Source organism: Sciurus vulgaris, assembly GCF_902686455.1.
Source record: "Sciurus vulgaris genome assembly, chromosome: 1".
Taxonomy (NCBI): Eukaryota; Metazoa; Chordata; class Mammalia; order Rodentia; family Sciuridae; genus Sciurus; species Sciurus vulgaris.
In genome coordinates, this window is record NC_136461.1 from 111,568,665 (window position 1) to 111,592,944 (window position 24,280).

At 39.9% G+C, this 24,280-nt stretch overlaps 3 pseudogenes across 3 annotated transcripts; 1 reads left to right on the top strand and 2 right to left on the bottom strand.

Annotated features, from left to right (window-relative positions):
* Nucleotides 1-241: 241 nt before the first annotated feature.
* On the bottom strand, nt 242-2,479 carry LOC306655163 (growth arrest-specific protein 7-like; annotated as a pseudogene). Its single transcript has one exon. The product of its transcript is annotated as a growth arrest-specific protein 7-like (transcript).
* Nucleotides 2,480-3,040: 561 nt separating this feature from the next.
* Nucleotides 3,041-4,315, top strand: LOC306653607 (WD repeat domain phosphoinositide-interacting protein 2-like; annotated as a pseudogene). Its single transcript has one exon. The product of its transcript is annotated as a WD repeat domain phosphoinositide-interacting protein 2-like (transcript).
* Nucleotides 4,316-12,048: 7,733 nt separating this feature from the next.
* Nucleotides 12,049-14,632, bottom strand: LOC306665012 (60S ribosome subunit biogenesis protein NIP7 homolog; annotated as a pseudogene). Its single transcript has 2 exons — nt 14,576-14,632; nt 12,049-12,576 (listed from the first exon to the last, which is right to left on the bottom strand). The product of its transcript is annotated as a 60S ribosome subunit biogenesis protein NIP7 homolog (transcript).
* Nucleotides 14,633-24,280: the final 9,648 nt, after the last annotated feature.

Consider the following 24,280-nt stretch of genomic DNA (forward strand, 5'->3'; position numbering starts at 1 on the left):
CATATGGGACTGACCCAGCCCCATTAAGCCCATGGTGGGCAGCCCGGGAGAGTGGTGGTCAGGGTAGCCCAGTGTTGGACAGGACGCCATGGCAGACAGACCCCATCTGGTTTCTGAGGTAAGCTGGTATTTCCATCCCTCAAAGCCTTTGGACATGCACAGAACTGAAGGAGGCCTTGCTGGCTGAGAACTTTGGAAAGCTCCCTCTAGTGAGACTGCACAGGGGTGGCAGGGTGGGGACTGCCTTGAGAAAGCAGCCGAGAAATGGATGGATTGGGATTTCCAGAGACGTCAGAGACGATGCCTGGTCTGATAGAAACCATGATTCAATGCTCCGACTTGGGGCTAGTTTCCCGAATGAGGTAGTTTCATCCTGACCTCTCTAGGCAGGGTTGGTCTGGGAAGACAGAAAACAGGCCTTCCCAAGACTCATGGGGATGAAAAGTGGCCAAGAAAAGCTAGATTTGGGCTCCCAGAATACAATGAGAAAAATAGAGGGCTGTAAAGGACTCTAGGTGCAGGCTGAGCTGATGGCGCCTTCTGTTCATGAGTCTGATCCTGACATTGGCTTGGAGGCAGAGGTGACCCTCCCCTGATCTTCCGAAGCCCCTAAGGAGATAAAGGGACCAGTTGGAGGATGGGCCTTCAGGGACCCAAGGGCACAAGTGTGTGATGGCCACCCCTATGGAACTCAGCAGGGACCACAAAGTTCCAGCCTCAGTTTGTTCTCAGAGCAACAAGCATGGCATGGGGTTTGGGGGCTTCAGTCTTGGAGACAAGGGCAGGGTTGCAGGTCTGTCTTCTTGGCCTGGGAATATTTGGGATCCCCCAGCTGGGCCATCCAGATCACCCTTCTGGAATCACCAGCTCTCTCCTCTCTCCTCAGTGGATAGGAGAATGGGTGGGAGGGCAGCTTCACCCAGCAGGAGCCACCATCTCCTCTCTGTGGGACACCCAGCCCCTCTCCTGGGGAGGACCCCAGGGGCCACACAGGCGTGTCTAGATCTCCATGTCCACAGGGCAAATGTTGCCCGTTTTGTGCTCTCTGACCCACAGCTCTCTGTCTTTGGCCGGATCCACTTTTAGAAGCAGTGGTCGACGGGCTCAACTGTGCTTTGGTTGAACGTGTCCGTCTCGTGCCGCAGCTGTGTGTACTGGCACAAATGTTGCCGGATCATCTCCACCCTCTCCACTTCCAGCCGCTCCAGCTCCAAAGTGGTGGTCACCATCTCTTCAAACCACTTGGACTGGGCCTGGTTGTAGAGGTCCACACAGCGCATGAGGTCATCACCAGCTTGTGTGGACTTCCTCCGGGCCTTCTTGATGTCCTCCTCTGTCTTGTTGCTCAGCTTGATCTCCAGCTGCTGGGTCTTCATCTCCAGGTCTCTCTGCCACTCTGTGAGGGCTTTTCGGGCCTTCTCCATTGATGCATAGCGGCTGGCGAGTTGCTTGCGGAGGTCAGCGATATGGTGGTCACTCTTTTTCATGTCTTTCTTAAAGTTCTCACGAAAGTTCATTAGGGACTTCTCTACCTCACTGTGAAGCTTGGCGGAGAACTTGAGATGAACTTCTGCTTCATCTGCCAGGCTCTTCTTCACCTGAACCCGTGCTTCTCCCAGAGAGCCTTCCTCTTGTGCAGCCAACGAGTTCTGAGAGAGCTTAGCCAAGTTCTTTGCATATTCTTCTTCAATCTTTATCCTCTCTCAGACGAATTCAGACATTTCTTTCTGCATTTGTTTGCCCTTCAGTTGCTTTTGGAGCGGCAGTTCGAATCCCGCCATGGTGCCATTGCCTTGGGGGTCTTTCTTATCAGCCCAGAACTAGTCACAGTAGCTCCACTCAGTTAGCTTCAACAGCTGCTGTTCAAGCATTGTGTCTGGGTGAGGGAACATCACGCAATTTATTATCTTCTGTGTGTGGTCATCTTTATTTTCAAAATTATATATTTTGTCTTCATTGCCTGAAGTTCTGTCTTCCAAGTGGTCTCCTCTGTTGGTGCTACTTTCCATTGAATTTTTATTTTGGTTTATTGATTCTTTCATTTCAAAGATTTCTTATAGATTTCTTCTCAGGATCTTTATCTCTTTCTTTAAGATATCTTCCATCTCCTGAAACATAGCTCTGATTTCACTCTTTATATCCTCCTTAAAGTCGTGAAGCAGTTTTACTAAGTATATTCTTAACTCCTTCTCTGACATTTCTTCTACTGGTTTGTCAATGGAGTCTATAATTGGAGCATCCTGGTTTGTTTGGAGTGCTTTATTCCCTTTTTTTTTTTTTTTTTTCATTTTGTTTGTGTGTCTTCCCATTTAGTCGTGGGGATCTGAGGTAGTACAGTTTCTACCCTATAGATTTATAGTGTCCCTGAAGGTTTCCAGTACCGCACAAATCTGGGTTTGGGTTTCGAAGGCTCCGCCACGCAGCAGTCCCAAGATGGCTCCTGGATGGCAGACGACCGAAGAGCTCCAGTGGAGAGCGAAGGATCTTTTTACGGTTATGATTCTCTCTCTCTCTTTTTTTTTTTTTTTTTTTTTTTTTTTTTTTTTTTTTTTGGTGGTATGTGGGGGAGTACCAGGGTTGAACTCAGAGGCACTCAACCACTGAGCCACAGCCCCAGTACTATTTTGTGTTTTATTTAGAGACAGGGTCTCACTGAATTGCTAAGCACCTCGCTGTTGCTGAGACTGACTTTGATCCTCCTGCCTCAACCTCCTGAACCGCTGGGATTACAGGCGAGCGCCACCGTGACTGGCTGGTTATGATTCTTAAAACTTTACACCGTTTATGACCTTTATGAAAAACAAGAATATCTACTCCAGATGCAGTCTGCTTAACTGGCTAAAAGGTGTTGTTCCCTGATTTGAAAATGTAAGAAATTGAAACTAGAGTGGGGCCGGGATGAGGCGGCAGTTGAACCTTCAGCAGCTAGTGGAGGCGCCGGGGGCGGCCCGCTGGGCCCTGAAGCGACCCTGAATGCAGCCCGACCCGCCCCGGTGCGCGCCCCACTGAGCCACCATGGGCCGCCCCGCTGCATGCAGCCATGAACCTATCTAGCCAGAGCTGCGGGGCCCGCGCAGGCCAGCTGCTTTTCGCCAACTTCAACCAGGGCAACACAGCGGTGAAAGAGACAGCAAGAATAGCTAGTCCAGGGCGTCCTTCTTTTGCTTGCCGATAACTGAAGATGTGTGCATTGTTGACAGATTGTTCTCAAGCAGCTTAGTGGCCATCGTTAGCCTCAAGGCCCCGAGGAAGCTACAGGTACTCTAACATCATCCTGGTCGTGAAGCTCAACAGGTAGAGGTTCATCGTGTGCCTGGAAGAGTCTTTCAATATACACAACATTGGGGATATGAAGGTTCTGTACACTATCAGGGAGATTCCCTTCCCCGCCACCCCTCCCCCCCAAATAAAAAATAAAACACTGCAAGCCAGTGTGCACTGTCATTAAACAAAGGCAATTGCTACTTGGCATATCCAGGCAGTGCAACCATCCGAGAGGTGCAGGTCTTCCACACCATTCATTTGAGAGCTATAGACATGTTCCCAGTTCATAATAGCCCTTTAGCAGCACTGGCTTTTGATGCAAATGGAAACAAACTTGCCTGTCTTCTGAGAAGGGGACAGTGATTAGAGTGTTTCCCATTCCAGAGGGACAAAAACTCTGAATTCCGGAGAGGTGTTAAGAGGTGTGTAAGCTTCTGCTCTTTGACCTTTAGCATGAGTGGCATGTTCCTCTCTGAGGAACACTGAGACTGTGCACATCTTCAGACTTGAGACTGTGAAAGAAAAACCTCCAGAAGAGCCCACCACCTGGACTGGCTACTTTGGGAAGGTATTCATGGTATCCACCAGCTACCTGCTTTTTCAAGTGATAGAAATGAGAGCCTTTCCCACCATCCACCTGCCATTCAGTGGCCATAAGAACATTTGCTCATTAGCCACAATTCAGAAGATTTCTCTGTTGGTGGTTTCTCTGACTGCTACTTGTATATGTACAACCTGGACTCCCAGGAAGGTTATGAGTGTGTCCTGATGCAACAGCACAGGCTGGATGGCAGCATGGAGACAATCAGTGAAATTATAGACTCTGCCTGTCATGACTGCCCCTTAATAACTCAGACGTATGATGCAGCAGCCACAAAAAGTGCCTACATGCCCTGGTCTCCAACAAGACTTGGTAAGGGGCAGGACACACCTAGAAGCCTACACAGATGACCTGGGTGTCATGGGTGGAGCATGTCTTAAGGATGAAACCAGTGCCCTGCGCCTAGACAAAGACAGTGAGCATCCTCCCATGATTCTTCAGACTGACTGAACTTGACCTGTGAACTCTGACCCTGGGAGAAGAGAACACAGGCTTTTCAGAGGACTTCATGCATTGTTGCTATGAACTTCGACCTAAATTGGGGTGTGGGGGATGGCAGACACTTTTTTAAAAGGTGGGGGAGGATTGTAGTGATAGTCTAACTCCATACTGTTGGGAAGATACACTGTTTTCACTTCAATGGCTTTTAATCCTGTTTATGAATTTTAGCTTTTTGTTTTCTTTTTTTTTGCCAAAATTAACTGTGTGGTGAAGCCCTCGAAGTCTCATTACTTTGTATGCACGGTATGTCAAGCCCAGCGTAGGAGAACTGAAGCCACTTTATAACAAACTACAGTTGTCTGGTGTTTACTGTCTGTACATAGCAATGGGCGTGGCAAGGAAGATGTGAGGTCTGCAGAGTAGTTCTGGTTGTCAAGGCTGCTCCTGCCGAGACAGGTCCTAGCCCTGCCCACCTGGGACCCTCTGGGGTGCTGGCGAACATTAACCATAGACAGGAATCCTCCAGCCCTGCAGCCCCACCTGGACCATTTCCCCCCACTTTATTAATTACATTCTTTCCAAATTGGATCAAAAAAAGAAAGAAAGAAATGTGAGAAATTGTAAGAAATTGTTTTATTTTAGTACTTACAGTTTAAGAAAGTAAACTGCAGTAATTATCTTGTTTCATCTCTGCCTGTCACATTTGAATATCATCTGGCTTCAATTAGAACATCTGGCTTCAATTACAAGAGTTCATTTCTTCTTAGCCACAGTCAATGGTCACAGTCAATGGTCATTTAGTATCTTGACTTTGAAAACAGCATCCACAGAATACACTAATCAGAACATAAAATTTTCTTTATTTTCCTCTGGCATCAATGTGGGCATCAAGGTGTCCCTTGTACTAAACAGCTTAATCCAAATTGGTAATATATGGATTTAATTATGTCTAGTTACTTGGTAATCCCTCTGGAATGCTTTACATATTTTTTTTCTCCTTCCTTGATTTGTTAAAACACCTCTAAAGAACTTTATGCTTCTGTCCATCGTCTGCCTTACCCCTATCCATCACCCAACGCTTGAGGTTCACCTCCCGATCGTCCGACAGCTGCCAGCAGACTGACCGCAGACCGCCAGTGGAGAACCAGCTGCCTGCTGCTGCCTGGAAGTTCACTGTTACAGTACCTGCAGGTTTGATTACACGTGGCTGCCACCATTTTGAGACAACAGCTGGGACCTGTAGGACCCCTGGATGGACTGACTGAGTCCCGTCTCCAGGATCCCTCAGCCCGACCGATCACTCCCTGCCTCTGGGGCCCTCACATCGACTGACTGCTCCCTGCCGCCAGGACCCCCAGACCAACTGACTGTGCCCTATCACCGGGAACCCAGACCAACTGATTGCACCCGGCCTCCAGGATCCCACAACCACACCAATCACACCCGATCTCCAGGACCACCGCCGGACCAACTGCATCCTGTCTCCAGGACCTCCAGCTGACCACATCCAACCCTGAACTGCAGCTCCCCATTTGCCAACACATTTGGAAGCCAGAGCAGCCATCTTGGATAATCCTGGAAGCCGTAGCTCCGATCTTCAGGTGGGACAAATCCCATCCTGAGATGCCTGCTGGAGACTTGAAGCTCATTGTCAGGGGCTATTTGGTCTAGGATTGCATAGTGTCTGATTTGGGCACTGCTAATATTGATCTCCCCTTAAAGAAAAGGTTTTGGAAACCTATAGGGCCACTATAAGCCTATAGGGGGAAATCTGCAATACCCCAGATCTGCAGCGCTGGAGGGGAAGATACATGAACAACATGAAAAAACAAGGGAAGAAAATGATCCAAACAAATCTAGATTCTATAGTAATAGGATCCAATGACAATATGTTAGAAGAAATGTCAGAAAAGGACTTCAGATTATACATGATTAAGATGTTTCGCAAAGCAAAGGATGAGATAAGAGAGCAAATGCAGGCAATGAATGATAATACCAATAAGCTGAAAGAGCAACTGCAGGAAGCAAAAGATCATCTCAACAAAGAGATAGAGATTCTCAAAAAAACCCAAACGGAAATCCTTGAAATGAAGGAGACAATGAACCAAATAAAAAACTCAGTGGAAAGCATCACCAACAGACTAGACCAATTGGAAGACAAAACCTCAGACAATGAAGACAAAATATTTAATCTTGAAAATAAAGTCGCCCAAACAGAGAAGATGGTAAGAAATCATGAACAGAATCTCCAAGAACTATGGGACATCATGAAAAGACCAAATTTAAGAATTATTGGGATTGAGGAAGGCACAGAGATACAAACCAAAGGAATGAACAACCTATTCAATGAAATAATATCAGAAAATTTCCCAAACCTGAAGAATGAAATGGAAAATCAAATACAAGAGGCTTACAGAACACCAAATGCACAGAATCACAACAGATCCACACCAAGGCACATTATAATGAAAATGTCTAACATTCAAAATAAAGATAGGATTTTGAAGGCCGCAAGAGAAAAGCATCAGATTATATATAGGGGGAGACCAATACGGCTAGCAGCCGACTTCTCAACCCAGACTCTAAAAGCTAGAAGGGCCTGGACCAACATATTTCAAGCTCTGAAAGAACATGGTTGCCAACCAAGAATCCTATACCCAGCAAAACTAACCTTCAGATTTGAAGATGAAATAAAACAAAAGTTTTATTTCCATGATAAACAAAAGTTAAAAGAATTTACAAATAGAAAGCCTGCACTACAGAATGTTCTCAACAAAATATTCCATGAGGAGGAAATGAAAAACAACAATGGAGGTCAGCAAAGGGAGGAACTACCTTAGAGAAAAAGCACTCAAAGGAGAAACCAAGCCAACTTAAAAACCAAAAATAAGCCAAATGACTGGGAATACAAATCATTTCTCAATAATAACCCTGAATGTTAATGGCCTAAACTCCTCAATCAAAAGACATAGACTGGCAGAATGGATTAAAAAGAAAAACCCAACAATATGCTGCCTGCAAGAGACTCATCTCATAGAAAAAGACATCCACAGACTAAAAGTGAAAGGATGGGAAAAAACCTACCACACACAGGGACTCAGTAAAAAAGCGGGGGTTTCCATCCTTATATCACATAAAGTGGACTTAAAGCCAAAGTTAGTCAGAAGGGATAAAGAAGGACATTTCATACTGCTTAAGGGAACCATAAATCAGGAAGACATAATGATAGTAAATATTTATGCCCCAAACAATGGTGCATCCCTGTACATCAAACAAACCCTTCTCAATTTCAAGAATCACATAGACCACAACACAATAATTCTGGGTGACTTTAACGCACCACTGTCACCACTAGATAGATCTTCCAAACAAAATCCAACCAAAGAAACCATAGAACTCAATAATACAATCAATAACCTAGACTTAATAGACATATATAGAATATTCCATCCATCAATGAGCAGATACACTTTCTTCTCAGCAGCACATGGAACCTTCTTGAAAATAGACCATATGTTATGCCACAAAGCAGCCCTTAGGAAATGCAAAAAAAAAAATAGAGATACTGTCTTGTGTTCTATCAAGAACGTTATGCTTAAAGTTTTTTCAGTACTAGGGATAGAACCCAGGAGTGCTGTACCACTGAACTACATCTCCAACCCTTTTAATTTGTATATTTTGAGATAGGGTCTTGCTAAATTATGGAGATTGACTTCAAATTTGTGATCCTCCCACCTCAGCCTCCTGAGTCGCTAGTATTACAGATGTTTGCCATAGGTTACCACACTGGTTTTTACGCTTTAAATTTAAATAGAAAGTACAGTGTGGGTTTAAGGAATAATCTCTCAAGAAAAGTAAAATAGTCTTTTTTAAGTACACTTGAGATCTTTCCCTCCTTACATTTCTCTAGTGAAGCAGTTAATCCCAACTAGTGGGACCATAAAGACTTAAAGAAGCATTATAAGCAAGGCATTGTTACAAAGGTGAACAAGCTGGGCACGGTGGCACACACCTGTAATCCCTGCAGCTTGGGAGGTTAAGGCAGGAGGATCATGAGTTCAAAGCCAGCCTCAGAGACGATGAGGCACTAAGCAACTGAGTGAGACCCTGTCTCTAAATATACAATATAGGGCTGGGAATGTGTCTCAGTGGTTGAGTACCCCTGAGTTAAATCACCGGTACCAAAAAAAAAAAAAAAAAAAAAAAAAAAAAAGAAGGTAAAAGAAACAAAAAACAATGGCTGCTCTTCAGGAGTTATATCCCTGGACAGGAAGAATAATGATAAGAGACTGAGTAATGGCCATCTCATAAGCAACTCATCTAGATAAGAAACCCATGGATATGCGTGAGAAAGACTGTTATCCCAAGGGGTACATAAAATTACTTGTCTGAGGATTTTGATGATTAGATGTGGGGATATTACAGGCAGAATGAAAAGCATGAGCAAAAACAAAACAATATGGTATTCTGGTTTCCTATGGCAGCAAAAGCAATGTCTCACACACTTAAAACAATGTAAATTTATTCTTTTACAGTTCTGGAGGCCAACAGTCTGAAACCTAGCTGCTGGCCAGCCATACTTACTCAAAGGCTCTAGAAGGAGACTTTTCTTGCCTCTTCCTGGCTTCGAGTGGTCACTCAAGGTTCTGGCATTCTTTGGCTTGGAGACATATCCCCTCAGTCTCTGCCTCCACTGTCATGTCATGTCTGTGTGTCTCTTCACGTGGCCTTCTTCTCTATGTCTGTGCCTGTGTCTCTTCTATCATCTCCCTATAAGAACACCAATCCTAATCCTATGTGATATCATAATTTAATTAAGACACTATTTACAAATAAGTTCATATTCATAAATAAATACTACAGGTAGAACTTAAACGTACCTTTTTGGAGAACACAAATTTACCCCACAACATGTGGTAATAAGAAGTTCAATGTAACTAGAAAACAGATTATATTTAGGGAAAGAACAGAAATAACACAAGAAAAAGGGGTAGGAGAATAGAAGACCCAGATGAATAAGCAATGGGGGTTCCACAAAATATTTTTTAAGTAAAGGAGTATTACTAACAAAGTTGTCCCTTTTGGGGAGGTGTCGGGGATTGAATTCAGGGGCACTCGACCACAGATCAACATCCCCAGTCCTATTTTGTATTTTATTTAGAGGTAGGATCTCACTGAGATGCTCAGCGGCTTGCTTTTGCTGAGTCTGGCTTTGAACTCATGATCCTCCTACCAAATGACTTTACTGGATTACCTTAATTTTTTTTTGTACTGGAGACTGAACTTAGAGATACTCAACCACTAAGCCACATCCTCAGCCCTCTTGTATGTATATTTTTAACTACTTTTAGTTGTAGATGGACACAATGCTTTTATTTTGTTTATTTAGTTTTACATGGTGCTGAGAATCAAATCCAGTGCCTTATACTTGCTGGGCAAGTGCTCTACCACTGAGTCACAGACCCAGCCCCTACTATATTGTATTTTAGAGACAGCGTCTCACTGAGTTGCTTAGCACCTCGCTTTTGCTGAGGCTGGCTTTGAACACTGGGTCCTCCTGCCTCAGCTTCTCAAGTTACCTTAAATTTCTAATACTCTGTTCATTAATGTATCTGATGTATGTGGCACATTGACGTTTGAGGAAACAGCAGAAGCAAGAGGATCGCTATTAAGTCCAAGGCTTAGAATCTATGCAAGCATTTTAAATTCTTACCATAAGTAACTTTCCCACCCTAGAAGGGTACTTTCTACCTGCCTCTCTCTCTTTCCCGAGTGACGACCTTTGTCAGACCCTGACTGGCAAATAAAACTTTCTATGTGCCGAACTCCTCGCCTGGTTTTTGCATTGCTCATCTGTGTCACATTTTCCTTTCAGTCACTCTTACCTTTTCTTCTCCCTTCTTCCCTAAAGTAGGTCACAAAACCATTCCAGAAGTGTCCTCCCTGTATCCAGAGGAAAGAACCGTCCTTATCTCTGAAAACACAGAGACAAGTTGGAAAAAATGCTAAGTCTCCCCCATTATCATGAGGTCAAACCCCCATGCCCCATCACACTGCCCCATGACTCTCCACTTCTTCAAAATACTTGGCATAAAAATACATGTTTCCCTTTTCTCTGGGTCTTTGTTTCTGATATCTCCTGTGTCACATAAAACTTACATTAAATAAATGTGTATACTTTTCTCTTATTAATCTATCTTTTGTTATAGGGGCCTCTGCCATGAACTTTGTGATAGGTAAAGATAGGATACCTTTTCTCTCCTATATGCCCTTGGGCCTTGGAACATGGAAATCAATAACTATTTATTGAATGGACAAAAAACCACATTTGTCTTGCTCTTTTTGTTTATTATTTTAAAAGGACTTTGGAAAAAAATTTTGGTCACCCCCACACCCCGTCAACTCCAGAAAAAATATACTGGGAATTTATTTATGTATTTGTTTATTTGTTTATTGTAGTTTAAAGTATTTAATTTTAGAAATGTCACCTTTGGAATTAAAAGTATATTCATTTAAGAAATGGTTTTGTTTTACAGTACAGGTAGTTTTTAAAACTTCTGTCTCTGCAATGTTCTTTTTTATAAAATATTTTAATAATTCTATAAGTAATTTTGGGGACATGAGGAAATATGAAGGAGCTGAATTATTTTAGGGTTTGTAATGAATGCTTTTTATTCAGTCTAGTCAAGTAAGTAAAGTTTGTTAAGACAAATGTTTTATAAAATCAAAGTGATGAAACAAAATTACAACCTGGGATCATTCCATCCAAGAAAGAAATATTGAAAAAAAAATATGTAAAGAGCAAGACAATATAATCAAATTATACTCATAAGACCTTGTACTTGGCTAGGGTTGTAGTTCAGTGGTGTAGACTTGTGAGGCACTGGGGTTGATCCTCAAAACCACATAAAAATAAATAAATAAAATAAAGGTATTGTGTCCATCTACAACTAAAACAAAAAATATTTTTTAAAAGGCCCTATGTTTAGTAAAAGAAAAATATAACACACGTAATATAAAAATAACTCCTACCTTTTTCACCAGCACCTATTATTTGCCAGGCACTGTGCCTTATGCTTTACAGTCATGAGTCCTAATCCTAAAAAACATTCTTAGGCTGATGGCTAAAGCTGGTTATTTATTTAGTTTTGAGTTTTTTTAAACAGAAGAAAATGAAGCTTACTGAAGTTCAAGGACTCATCTATGCTGCATAGCTGATACGTAGCAGAAGTGGGATTTGAATCCAAGTTTTTCTTCCATACCATACAGCACTTACTGTATAGAAAAACAGCTAAGCTGCATTTATTATTTTAGTCAAACATATCTAAAACTTCAAACATGGTCAACTACTCATAAATAACAATATCTACCTTTTGTGATATTAATAAATAACAAAGAAAATCTTTTGTGTTCTTACCATGAGTCTGGAAAACAGTGTTATCACAGATAACAGTAATACACTATTCTTGTCTTCAGTTCCAATAATTTTGGAGCTATTATCAGAACAAGAAGCCCTCTGATTCAAATATAAAAGTAACACAAAGATCTAAAACCCCACTTTTGAGCCATTTCTGTATAATAAGAATCCAGCCTACACCTGTCAATGATAATAAGAATATTAAACTAAGAAGTTCCTGTAGAGGTCACGGTGCTGACAAAACTCAACATGATAGAGGCATCTTTGTAGACACAGGAAACTAGGCCCTTCCACACAGCTGTTAAGTTCTTGCAACGACTTCATTTTAAGTCAGTGTGTCTTCATACCATACATATTCCCCAGTGTCTGCTTGATAAAATACCACAATCACCATGGGGTCTACTTTCCTTCAGTCTTCTGTAGATTTTCCTACTACTTCAAAACCCAAAGGGATGTCTGCCATGGAGTCAGTCCACCACCAGTCCCTGGTACTGAGAAGTGTTTCAGATTGGACCCAGACCAGATTTCAACAAGTGGTTTCCAAACAGGAAGGACTGCTCTGCTCCAGGCTTTATCCATAATTGGTATAGGGTGCAAGGTAATCCAGAGCTGTAATGTGCAAATGGAATTTGTGGGTTTTAGTGAATTTTCCAAAGCAGGTTCCTAAAGACAACAGCTTGTTCTCAGAGACACTGGTGACCAGCTTCGAAATCTCCCTCAGGAAACACACATGGTTGTTGTGCAGTCTGGAACAGTAGGTGCCATCAAGCCTGTTGAACAGTTGCTTTAGAGTCTCCCTGATGTATCTGACTATCTTCTCAAACATTACATGGATCTCCTCCTCAGTCACAGGCTACATTTTCCCACTGAGTTGAAACACTGGATCCTAGAGCCTCGGTAGCCAGAAACAGATATTGGGTACAGGTGGCTCCCTGACAATCCCAAAGCCTTCCTCTCTAGCCCCATCCTGCACTAGTGCCCTACACTGGGAATTTAGATGGGAATTGTACTAAATTTTTAAATTTTGATATAGGACAAAATGAAATCTTTACAATGTCTACATTTTCCAACTAAAACTTAGTATGCCTCTCCTTTATTTAGTGGTGAAAAATTAAGGGTCCATAACCAAGTGCGGTGGCGCATTCCTGTAATTCCAGGAAAGAAAAAAAAGAAACAAAAAAAACTTAAAGGTACATAAAGACTGCTTCTAATTTTTTTCCTCTGGTAATAATTTGATAGTTTGGGTTTTATATATATGCCTACTATTTTTATTTGTTGATACAGTGAATAGAATTTTTTCCTTTAATTTTCTACTAGTTATTGCCAGAATTAGTGTTTTTTCCTGAACTCCTATATTAATTTAAATAGTTATGCATAGAGATTCCCTCATCTACATTTTCCCCCAAATTTAAACTACTTATTTATTTGCTATCTTATTGCATTAGTATAGCAACCTACCCAGAGATCAACATTTTATTTACAATAAACAACAAGTAAGACAACCTACACTAAGTCAGACTTGCAAGAAGTCAAGTTGCAATCTCTAGTGACACTCCAGGAAATCAAACAATATCCTCTGTCATAACTGTCTCAAAATAGCCAGGACTTGATTATAATCAGACAGTTTCCCTAATGTTCATCCCTGCTTCCAACATAGAACCAACCAGAGAAAGTCAGTGTCCTAACAGATCACATAAGCTCCAATTCCAGGCTGTTAGCACAAAAGGACTGGGCTGGACGCAAACTTCACGGATCAGCAAAAGCCTTTATTCAGGAACAGAGTCATGCCTCTAATGGACCCACTTTCCTGGTGGAAAATGAGCCACAGGCCACTGAAAAGTGGCTTTAATTAATGAGTATGTCAGTTTGGGAACTCAGGAATTTGGGGTCTGTTTTATTGGGCGAGATGGAAGGGGTCTGGGGTCAGCAGTCAGTATCTGGGATTTGTCTTTACTGGGCCAGATGGAGGGTCTGGGGAAGGACTTGTTTTGGGAAGGATCAATGCTTTGGCCTCTTCCCAGAGACTATCATTTCAGACTTGATGTATATCTCCTTTCTGGGGCCTCTCTTGTCACTGGGAAAGAATGTATTGGGAAAGGATCAATGTATTGCCTTCTCCCTCATCCCCTTTCCCCAGGCTACACTATTTTGTGGTTTGTCATTTTCCATAGCCAATACAGGCAGCCCATCTATAGCTTCCCCATGACGGCCTCCAATGAGGATACACCTGAAGTTTCCCTTTACCTCATTCCTCTGCCTGCCTTTGAGTCTCTGACAAAACGAAGCGTTTGCTGGGTGTGGTAGAACACACCAGTAAGCCAGCAACTTGAAAGGTTGAGGCAGGAAGATTGCAACTTCAAGGACAGCCTCAGCAATTTAGTGAGTCCCTGAATCAAAGTTCTGAGGACTTAGCTCAGTGGCAAATCCTCACCAAAACAAACAAATGGAAAAAAAGGGGGGGTGGGGGGGAGTTGCTGCTTTTCTCATTTGCATTTTCTCACTTGATTGATCTTTCTTTATTTATACAAGCAATAGCAAGCATCCTTAATTTTCTTCTCATTTTAATGGAAATTTGTTTTGCCATTAAGAATGCAAGAGATGAAAATATGCCACCCCAAAATATACCTCTTTGGCATTAAGGATTATTTTGAACTGAAGGCAACTGAGAAGAAACAGATACCAAAAAAGTTATCTGCCCTACCCTTATTTGTCTAAATGCAGGACATAAATTTATATTTACAAAGGCAAAAGTGTCCCTCCTTCCCCTCTCTACCAGGAAGGACAAAGTTTGGTCACTGAAGACAACTTTATATCTTCATCAGCTTAAACATAACGAACTCCCATTTATTTACTGTTCTACAGTTTGCTGCCCCAAAGAGACTCAAAGTCCTTTTCATTTGTCCAGTCATTTCTCCAAAAATTTATTGTTCTTTATTGAAGATGCTATATAAGACAGAATTCTGGACCCCCGTTTTAAGATTTACTAATTTTTCTGGGTATCTCCCATGCATACATGACTTATACATATTAATAAACTTCTGTTTTTCTCTTATTCATCTGTCTTTTGTTACAAGGGTCTCTACTAGTTAAGAACTCAGAAAGGGTATGGGGAAATTGTTTACCTTCCTCTATAAGAATAGTATTATTTGTTATTTTAAAAAATATATATCATGTATATATCATGTTGATAATTCCTAATAAGTACTTAAAATAGAATGTTTACTTTTATTGAATAACAACATCTGATAAGATCTTGCATTTTTCATATTCAGTGTTTTGAGGATAAATTTCTTATTATTGCCCATCCTCAGATTTATTTTCCTTCTTTTTTCTTTTTTTAGTTGTAGATGGACACAATATCTTTATTTCATTTATTTATTTTTATGTGGTACTGAGAGCTACCACCCCAGTCCCCCATCCTCAAATTTCTGAGGTAAGCACTTCTCAATTATGATGAATTATTCTTTCACTATTTTATAACACTTACTAGCTTGTTTTTTTAATTTAAGATTTGAAACCATATTTATAGTAAAGATAGTATTCAGTATTAATCTTATTCTAATCTTAGATAGTACTCAGTATTAATCTTATTTTATTCTTTATTGGATATTTTATTTTCAGATTGAGAGGGCTTCTTTTAGAAACTAAAAAAGATGAACCACAACATTTTCAGTTATTTATAATTACCAAGGAATGAAAAATAGATGTCTCAGCCAGGCAGTGGTGCACGCCTATAATCCCAGAGGCTCAGGGGACTGAGGCAGGAGGATCACAAGTTCAAAACCAGCCTCAGCAACTTAGCAAGGCCCTAAGTAAATCAGGGAGACCCTGTTTCTAATAAAGTATAAAAAAGGGCTTGGGCAGTGGCTCAGTGGTTAAGAGCTCCTGGGTTCAATCCCTGGTACAAAAAAACAAAACAAAACAAAACAAAACAAAAAAAATAATCAGTTGTAAAAGCTCAGGAAGAAACTGGCTACAAAAGCAACTTTTAAGAGTGTGCCTTCTATTGGTGGGGTAAAGAAAACTCATCATTACAGTCCTGGTGATGTAGAATTCCATGAGTATCAGAAGCCCACAGAACTTATTCACAAACTTGCCCTCTAGGATCTGGTCCAAGAAATTGTGTGACAATAGCTAAACTATGGAACCAACATAAGTGCCCTTCAATAGATGAAGGGATAAAGAAAATGTGGTACATATACATAATGAAATATTACTCAGCCATAAAGATGAACAAAATCATGGCATTTGGAGGTAAATGGATGGAACTGGAGGCTATCATGCTACAGTGAAATAAGCCAATCCCCCCAAAAAAATGCCCAAATGTTTTCTGTGATATGTAGATGCTGACTCATAATGGGGGATAGGGGTGGGGAATAGATGTTCACTAGATTGGTCAGGGGAAATGGGGGGGAAGAAAGAGGGGTTGGGATTGGGAAAGTCAGTAGAATAAATCAGACATTACTTTCCTGTGTTCATATATTAATACATGACCAGTGTAACTCCACAACATGAACAACCACAAAAATGGGAAGTTATACTCCATGTGTTTATGATATGTCAAAATACTTTCTACTGTCATGTATAACTAAAAACAACAATTTTTTTAAAAAGATCTGAAAAAAGAAAAAGAGTGTGCATGCAAGAAAGAGTGAAAGCCAGGAGGAGAGAGCATGAAAGTGAGGAGGAGAGAGAGAGAGAAAATGGTGGGGGAGCCATTCTTAAGCAGTGGAATTTTGCGGGCTACTAACAATCTGGACCAATTACTGGCTGGGAAGTTTGTGGGCTTATGATCTGGGTTGTAAGGTGGTATGGGGCAGCAGAATAATGGCAGCAGCAAAAATAACAGATCTGATGACAACTTTCCTCCCTTTTCGTTTTTATAGATACTGGGGGCGGGATGATGGTCTTTCTTTTGTATCTTCTTCCTCCTGGTTAGGGGCGAAGAGCCTCATTCTGTAAAAAAAAAAAAAAGAGGATTAGGGAGGGCTTTACGTAGGAGCAGATTTTTTGGAGTCGGAGTTGTCAAGTGAATCGCAGGTCTCAGCTTTGTGTGTCAGGGGCTTGTAGTCTTGAAGGAGAAATGGTTGATTGGCCGATTGGTTGGTGAACTTGTGTGCATCTGTCAGCTCAGGAACTTGTGTATCTGATCTTGTAGGAACTTCTGTAGGCAATTTAGTAGGCAAGGTCCTGTTTAGAAAGATCTGTAGATGTTAAAATGACCCAAAATTTCTGACTCCAGCAGTTTCTCTTGATGGTTATCAGGCACACCTGCCTAAGAATCTCTTTAGTAACCTCCAGTTTTACTTATTATTGGGGCTAACATAAGTGTTCTTAAGTTACATCTAACTATTGTTTCTTCTTTTAAATGCCCAGGAATGGCTATGTTTTGGTTTTAACTGTTTTGCTAGGTGTTCAAGATCAAGCTGGTCAAATTAACCTTGTTCTTATCTGTTGTTAAGGGTCAGCTGAGTTCCCATAGGGGTCACTCATGGAGAACTTGAGAGCAGCTTCTTAGCTCCTTTAGTACCATTTGCTAGGTAGGTTCTCCTTGATGAGGTGACTTCCTTTGGAAGCATCAGGGTTGTCTCCCTTTTTCAATGACCCTCCTCTGCAGCAGGTGCTCTGATTGACTTTTCATCCTCCAGTGGTCTCATCAATCTCCCTGATTGGAAGGTCATGTGACCCAGAGTTGCAAAGCTCCTTAGAGAAGTCCTCTTGTTCCCTTGGTTCAGGCTGACACTGAGGGCAAGATCCAAATACTGGTTTTTCTTGGCCTCTGTATTTAATCTCAATCTCTAAATTTGATCTTAACCATCCAGCAAGCCAGTCTCACCAATCATAAAGTAAGAGTACTGGGCTTTAACTTCAATGTCTATAACTTTACAGTTATTTATCCTTTTATTTAACTGGAGTCTGTATTAGTACTGGAAGTTACCATTATATACTATCTATTCTGTAGATGATGGCTTATTATCACAAGTTACTTAGGTTCTGTGTTCTTGAAGCAGTACCTCTGCAAAACAGGTAACAGTTTTACAAAATAAAATTAGCAAGAGTAAAAGTGTGTTCAGCTTGTATAATAGCTTTCTGGGATTTTTGACTGAGCTCTACATTATATCCCATTTGAGATCACAGTCATTTTACAAGAACCAATCTTTTGAATATAATTTTAAAGAAGCTGGAGTCTGGCTTATTTGGGAGCCACTATAACATGCAGTAAGGTGAGAGGGGAGGCAGAGCCTTATCTTAGGTAAGGCATGGCTCTTTACAAATCTTAAGTGAAGTGTTCTAATTCTGATGTTGATCTTTGCTTCTTTCTTAAAAGTCATTTTAAGAAGTTTACATATATTGATTCCTGAGTCTATATGAACATTAGTTAACACAATTTAACATTATATCTAAAACATGAATTAAAGAAAGGCTGATAGAGCTTTTATCTTTCCTTTTGTGTGGCAAAGTGGCAAAATGCTTTCATGTTTCATGATATTAACCTTTAAACAAATCAGGTTCTCACTAACTTTTAGAAATACATTTACATTTAAATTTTTTATCTCAGTATAAAAAGTAACAAATTTTATATATACCCTATTGATAACAGGTCCTAAAACAGAACATTAAATGATAGAAATAAATTCTCAATAAAATTTACCCTTTAAAGGTTTAAAATTACCATTATAGACAAGTTTAATTTGGAGAATAGCGAATTGATAAATTTTCGGCTTTAAAGGCTTGTATACCTGGAAAATATGAACACATTTAATAAACAAAGAATGACCATTCCACAATTACCTTGATACTTTTATATTACCAAATTTAGTTTTTAAAAAAACTAAAAATTAAACTTAAAAATTAAGTTTAAAAATTTAAACTCTGTAACATAGTACAATACTCTAACAGTTGTTTAACTATAAGCATATACACCTCGATTTTTTAAGACTAATTGTTCTAAAGAATAAAACTTAACAGGCAAATGTTAAGAGTAAATTAGTGTTTCTAAGAAATCCTTGTCATTTTAACATATAGATTAAACTTTGATTTATATCAGTACATTAGTATTTGACCTTAGGAAAAACCTTAAATAGCGTTGACTTATTGTCTCACCTACATATAACCAACTTAGTTACACACAAACTTGTTGAAATTTGCCCTTTACTTACACACAGACTTTCTTAGCACTTACTTAGAACCTCATGTATTTTTTTCACATGAGCACTTTCTTACTCAGAGACATTTTGGTCTTCACTAAATATATTTTCATATCGAGAATCTTTTATTCTCTCTTTCCTATCTGTTGACCCCTTTTTGTTCACATTCTGTAACAACTGTTATGAAATTTCTGAATTTAAATAAATTACTTCATTTTAAAAAGATTAAATATTTTGTTACTTGTAGTACTCTAATGAAACATAGTTGAAACTTTTGGAAACCTTTGTATAATAGAATTGTACCTGTTAGGACATAACTCTTAGTAACCTTGTTTTTAGTAATGACACAAAGCAATTATAAACCCTTTTTTATTTATCAATCTATGAAAACACCAATAATGTTTAAGTATGTTACCCCATGGAATTTAAGGAGTTAAAGAGTACTTGATGTTACTTAATAATTAGCATTTTAACTTTGTAAATTAATCAGATGTCTCTAACAAGCACATTTGAGTAATCCCATACATGTCAACTCTAATTTACTCATCTTATTGTAAAAAAAACAAGATATCAGACACGTGTACTAAACAGTATTTGCCATCTCTTTCCTATTGAAGAAAGGTCCTAGAAAAATTGATGTTAGACATTTTATCAACATCAACATTTTACTAGTTTGACCACCTAGAGACTTGTGAGTTAATTTTAAAGACATTTTTACTTTTATTAGTTTACCTGATTTAAATCGAACCTTTTTAAATCATGTGAATTAAAGGTATTTGGATCCATTTTTTTAATTTTAATTTTATGTGCACTTATATTTAGTTGCACATAGACAGACAACATGATATACACATAATACAAAAACAAAGGCCTTGAGAGATCCAAGATGGCAGACTAGAGGGAGGCTACATTCCTTGTTGCTCTGTAACTCTGGTTTCAAGCACAGGATATCTGTTTCTTGGTGAGACAGTTTTTGTTGGTTATCGATCCCCTGCTGTTTACCCCATTTATCTGCTGTGATCACCTGAAGTCTGCCAGCATATCAACAATGCCTTTTTCGGGTGCAGATTGCTCACTGTCAGGCACCTATCATCCTCCATTTGCCTGCCTCTCACCTGTCCATCACCTGCCTTACACCTATCCATCACCCAATGAACGAGGTTCACCTCCCGATCGTCCAACAACAGTCAGCAAACTGATCGCCAACCGCCAGTGGAACACCAGCTGCCTGCTGTTGCCTGGAAGTTCACTGTTACAGTACCTGCAGGTTTGATTACACATGGCTGCCGCCATTTTGAGACAACACCCAGGCCCCGTAGGACCCCTGGCTGGACTGACTAAGCCCCGTCTCCAGGATCCCTCAGCCCGACCGATCACTCCCTGCCTCTGGGGCCCTCACATCAACTGACTGCTCCCTGCTGCCAGGATCCCCAGACCAACTGACTATGCCCTATCACTGGGACCCCAGACCGACTGATTGCACCTAGCCTCCAGGATCCCGCAACCACACCAAACACGCCCAACCTCCAGGACCCCTGCCTGACCAATCACATCCCACCTCCAGGACCTCCAGCTGACCACGTCCACACTCTGAGCTGCAGCTCCCCATTTGCCAACCCATTTGGAAGCCAGAGTGGCCACCATGGATAATCCTGGAAGCCATAGCTCCGATCTTTAGGTGGGACAAATCCCATCCTGAGATGCCTGCTGGAGACTTGAAGCTCATTGTCAGGTACCTCTCATGCATCAGGCTACTGAAGACTGGGAGGTTACATTACTATATGACTGTTATACTGTAGATTTTCTTTTTTCTCCTTATTGAAAAATTTTAAGTTTTTATTTATTTACTTTTCTTGCTCTCTTTTCCTTTTGTTTACCTGTTCCCTCAGAGTCTCTTTCTCCCTTTTTTGCATGCTAACATCCAAATTCTTTTTGATTACACTCTCACCCTTTCTATTATCTAGAACTTCTATATATTCTTTTCTTATCCCATTAACAGCCACATTCTATATCCCTCTGCATCCTCTTTGTCCTCCATTAGAAACTACAGACCTTATTGCAAATCTGTTTGTTTTACTGAAGATAATATTTGAACTCATTCTGTTTATTATGACAATTTTGTTATTGTCCTCATAGGGGCTATTTGGTCTAGGATTGCATAGTGTCTGAATTGGGCACTGCTAATATTGATCTCCCTTAAAGAAAAGGTTTTGGAAACCTATAGAGCCACTATAAGCCTATAGGGGGAAATCTGCAATACCCCAGATCTGCAGCGCTAGAGGGGAAGATACATGAACAACATGAAAAAACAAGGGAAGAAAATGATCCAAACAAATCTAGATTCTATAGTAATAGAATCCAATGACAGTATGTTAGAAGAAATGTCAGAAAAGGACTTCAGATTATACATGATTAAGATTTCGCAAAGCAAAGGATGAGATAAGAGAACAAATGCAGGAAATGAATGATAATACCAATAAGCTGAAAGAGCAACTGCAGGAAGCAAAAGATCATTTCAACAAAGAGAGAGAGATTCTCAAAAAAAAACAAAAACAAAAACAAAAAAACACCAAACGGAAATCCTTGAAATGAAGGAGACAATGAACCAAATAAAAAACTCAATGGAAAGCATCACCAACAGACTAGACCAATTGGAAGACAGAACCTCAGACAATGAAGACAAAATATTTAATCTTGAAAATATAGGCGCCCAAACAGAGAGGATGGTAAGAAATCATGAACAGAATCTCCAAGAACTATGGGACATCACGAAAAGACCAAATTTAAGAATTATTGGGATTGAAGAAGGCACAGAGATACAAACCAAAGGAATGAACAACCTATTCAATGAAATAATATCAGAAAATTTCCCAAACCTGAAGAATGAAATGGAAAATCAAATACAAGAGGCTTACAGAACACCAAATGCACAGAATCACAACAGATCCACACCAAGGCACATTATAATGAAAATGCCTAACATTCAAAATAAAGATAGGATTTTGAAGGCCACGAGAGAAAAGCATCAGATTACATATAGGGGGAGACCAACACGGGCAGCAGCAGACTTCTCAACCCAGACTCTAAAAGCTAGAAGGGCCTGGACCAACATATTTCAAGCTCTGAAAGAACATGGTTGCCAACCAAGAATCCTATACCCAGCAAATCTAACCTTCAGATTTGAAGATGAAATAAAATCCTTCTATGATAAACAAAAGTTAAAAGAATTTACAAGTAGGGGCTGGGGAGATAGCTCAGCTGGTAGAGTGCTTGCCTTGCAAGCACAAGGCCCTGAGTTTGATTCCCAGTACTGCAAAAAAAAAAAAAAAAAAAAAAAGAATTTACAAATAGAAAGCCTGTGCTACAGAATGTTCTCAACAAAACATTCCATGAGGAGGAAATGAAAAACAACAATGGAGGTCAGCAAAGGGAAGAACTACCTTAGAGAAAAACCACTCAAAGGAGAAACCAAGCCAACTTAAAAACCAAAAATAAGCCAAGTGTCTGGGAATACAAATCACATCTCGGATAATAACCCTGAATGTTAATGGCCTAAACTCATCAATCAAAAGACATAGGCTGGCAGAATGGATTAAAAAGAAAGACCCAACAATATGCTGCCTGCAAGAGACTCATCTCATAGAAAAAAACATCCACAGACTAAAGGTGAAAGGATGGGAAAAAACCTACCATGCACATGGACTCAGTAAAAAACCAGGGGTTTCCATCTTTATATCAGATAAAGTGGACTTAAAGCCAAAGTTAGTCAAAAGGGATAAAGAAGGACATTACATACTGCTTAAGGGAACCATAAATAAGGAAGATATACCAATAGTAAATATTTATGCCCCAAACAATGGTGCATCCCTGTACATCAAACAAATCCTTCTCAATTTCAAGAATCACATAGACCACAACCCAATAATTCTGGGTGACTTTAATGCACCACTGTCACCACTAGATAGATCTTCCAAAAAAAAAAAAAAAAAAAAAACCAACCAAAGAAACCATAGAACTAAATAACACAATCAATAACCTAGACTTAATAGACATATATAGAATATTCTATCCATCAACTAGTGGATTCACTTTCTTCTCAGCAGCACATGGAACCTTCTCAAAAATAGACCATATGTTATGCCACAAAGCAGCCCTTAGGAAATGCAAAAAAATAGAGATACTGCCTTGTGTTCTATCAAATCATAATGGACTGAGAGTAGAAATCAATGACAAAGTAAAAAACAGAAATTACTCCAACACCTGGAGACTGAATAATATGCTATTTAATGAAACATGGATAACAAAAAACATCAGGGAGGAGATAAAAAAATTCTTAGAGGTCAATGAGAATAACGATACAACATATCAAAATCTCTGGGACACTATGAAAGCGGTACTAAGAGGAAAATTCATTGTATGGAGTGCATTCCAGATAAGAATGAAAAGTCAACAACTAAATGACCTAACATTACAGCTCAAAGCCTTAGAAAAGGAAGAACAGAATAACAGCAAAAGTAGTAGAAGACAGGAAATAATTAAAATCAGAGCTGAAATCAATGAAATTGAAACAAAAGAAACTATTCAAAAAATTGACAAAACAAAAAGTTGGTTCTTTGAGAAAGTAAACAAAATAGATAAACCCTTAGCCGTACTAACAACGAGAAGGAGAAAGAAAACTCAACTTACTAAAATTCGTGATGCAGAAGGAAATATCATGATAGACACCACTGAGATACATAACATAATGAGAAGCTACTTCGAAAATCTGTATTCCAACAAAGTAGAAACCACCAAAGACATTGACAAATTTCTAGAGACATATGCTCCTCCCAAACTGAACCAGGAGGACATACACGATTTAAACAGATCAATATCAAGCAATGAAATAGAAGAAGCCATTAAAAACCTACCATCCAAGAAAAGCCCAGGACCAGACGGATTCTCAGCTGAGTTCTACAAGACCTTCAAAGAAGATCTCATTTCAATACTTCTCAAAGTATTCCAGAAAATAGAAAAAGAGAGTACCCTACCAAACTCATTCAATGAAGCTAATGTCACCCTCATACCCAAACCAGGAAAAGACACATCAAGGAAAGAATATTTTAGACCAATATCCTTGATGAGTATAGATGCAAAGATCCTTAACAAAATATTGGCAAACCGTATCCAAAAACATATTTAGAAAATCGTGCACCACGATCAAGTGGGGTTCATCCCTGGAATGCAAGGATGGTTTAACATCTGTAAATCTATAAACATAATCCATCATGCCAACAGACTTAAGGATAAGAATCATATGGTTATTTCAATTGGTGCAGAAAAAGCGTTTGACAAAATACAGCACCTCTTCATGCTCAAAACACTAGAAAAAATAGGGATAGTAGGAACATACCTGAACATTGTAAAGCT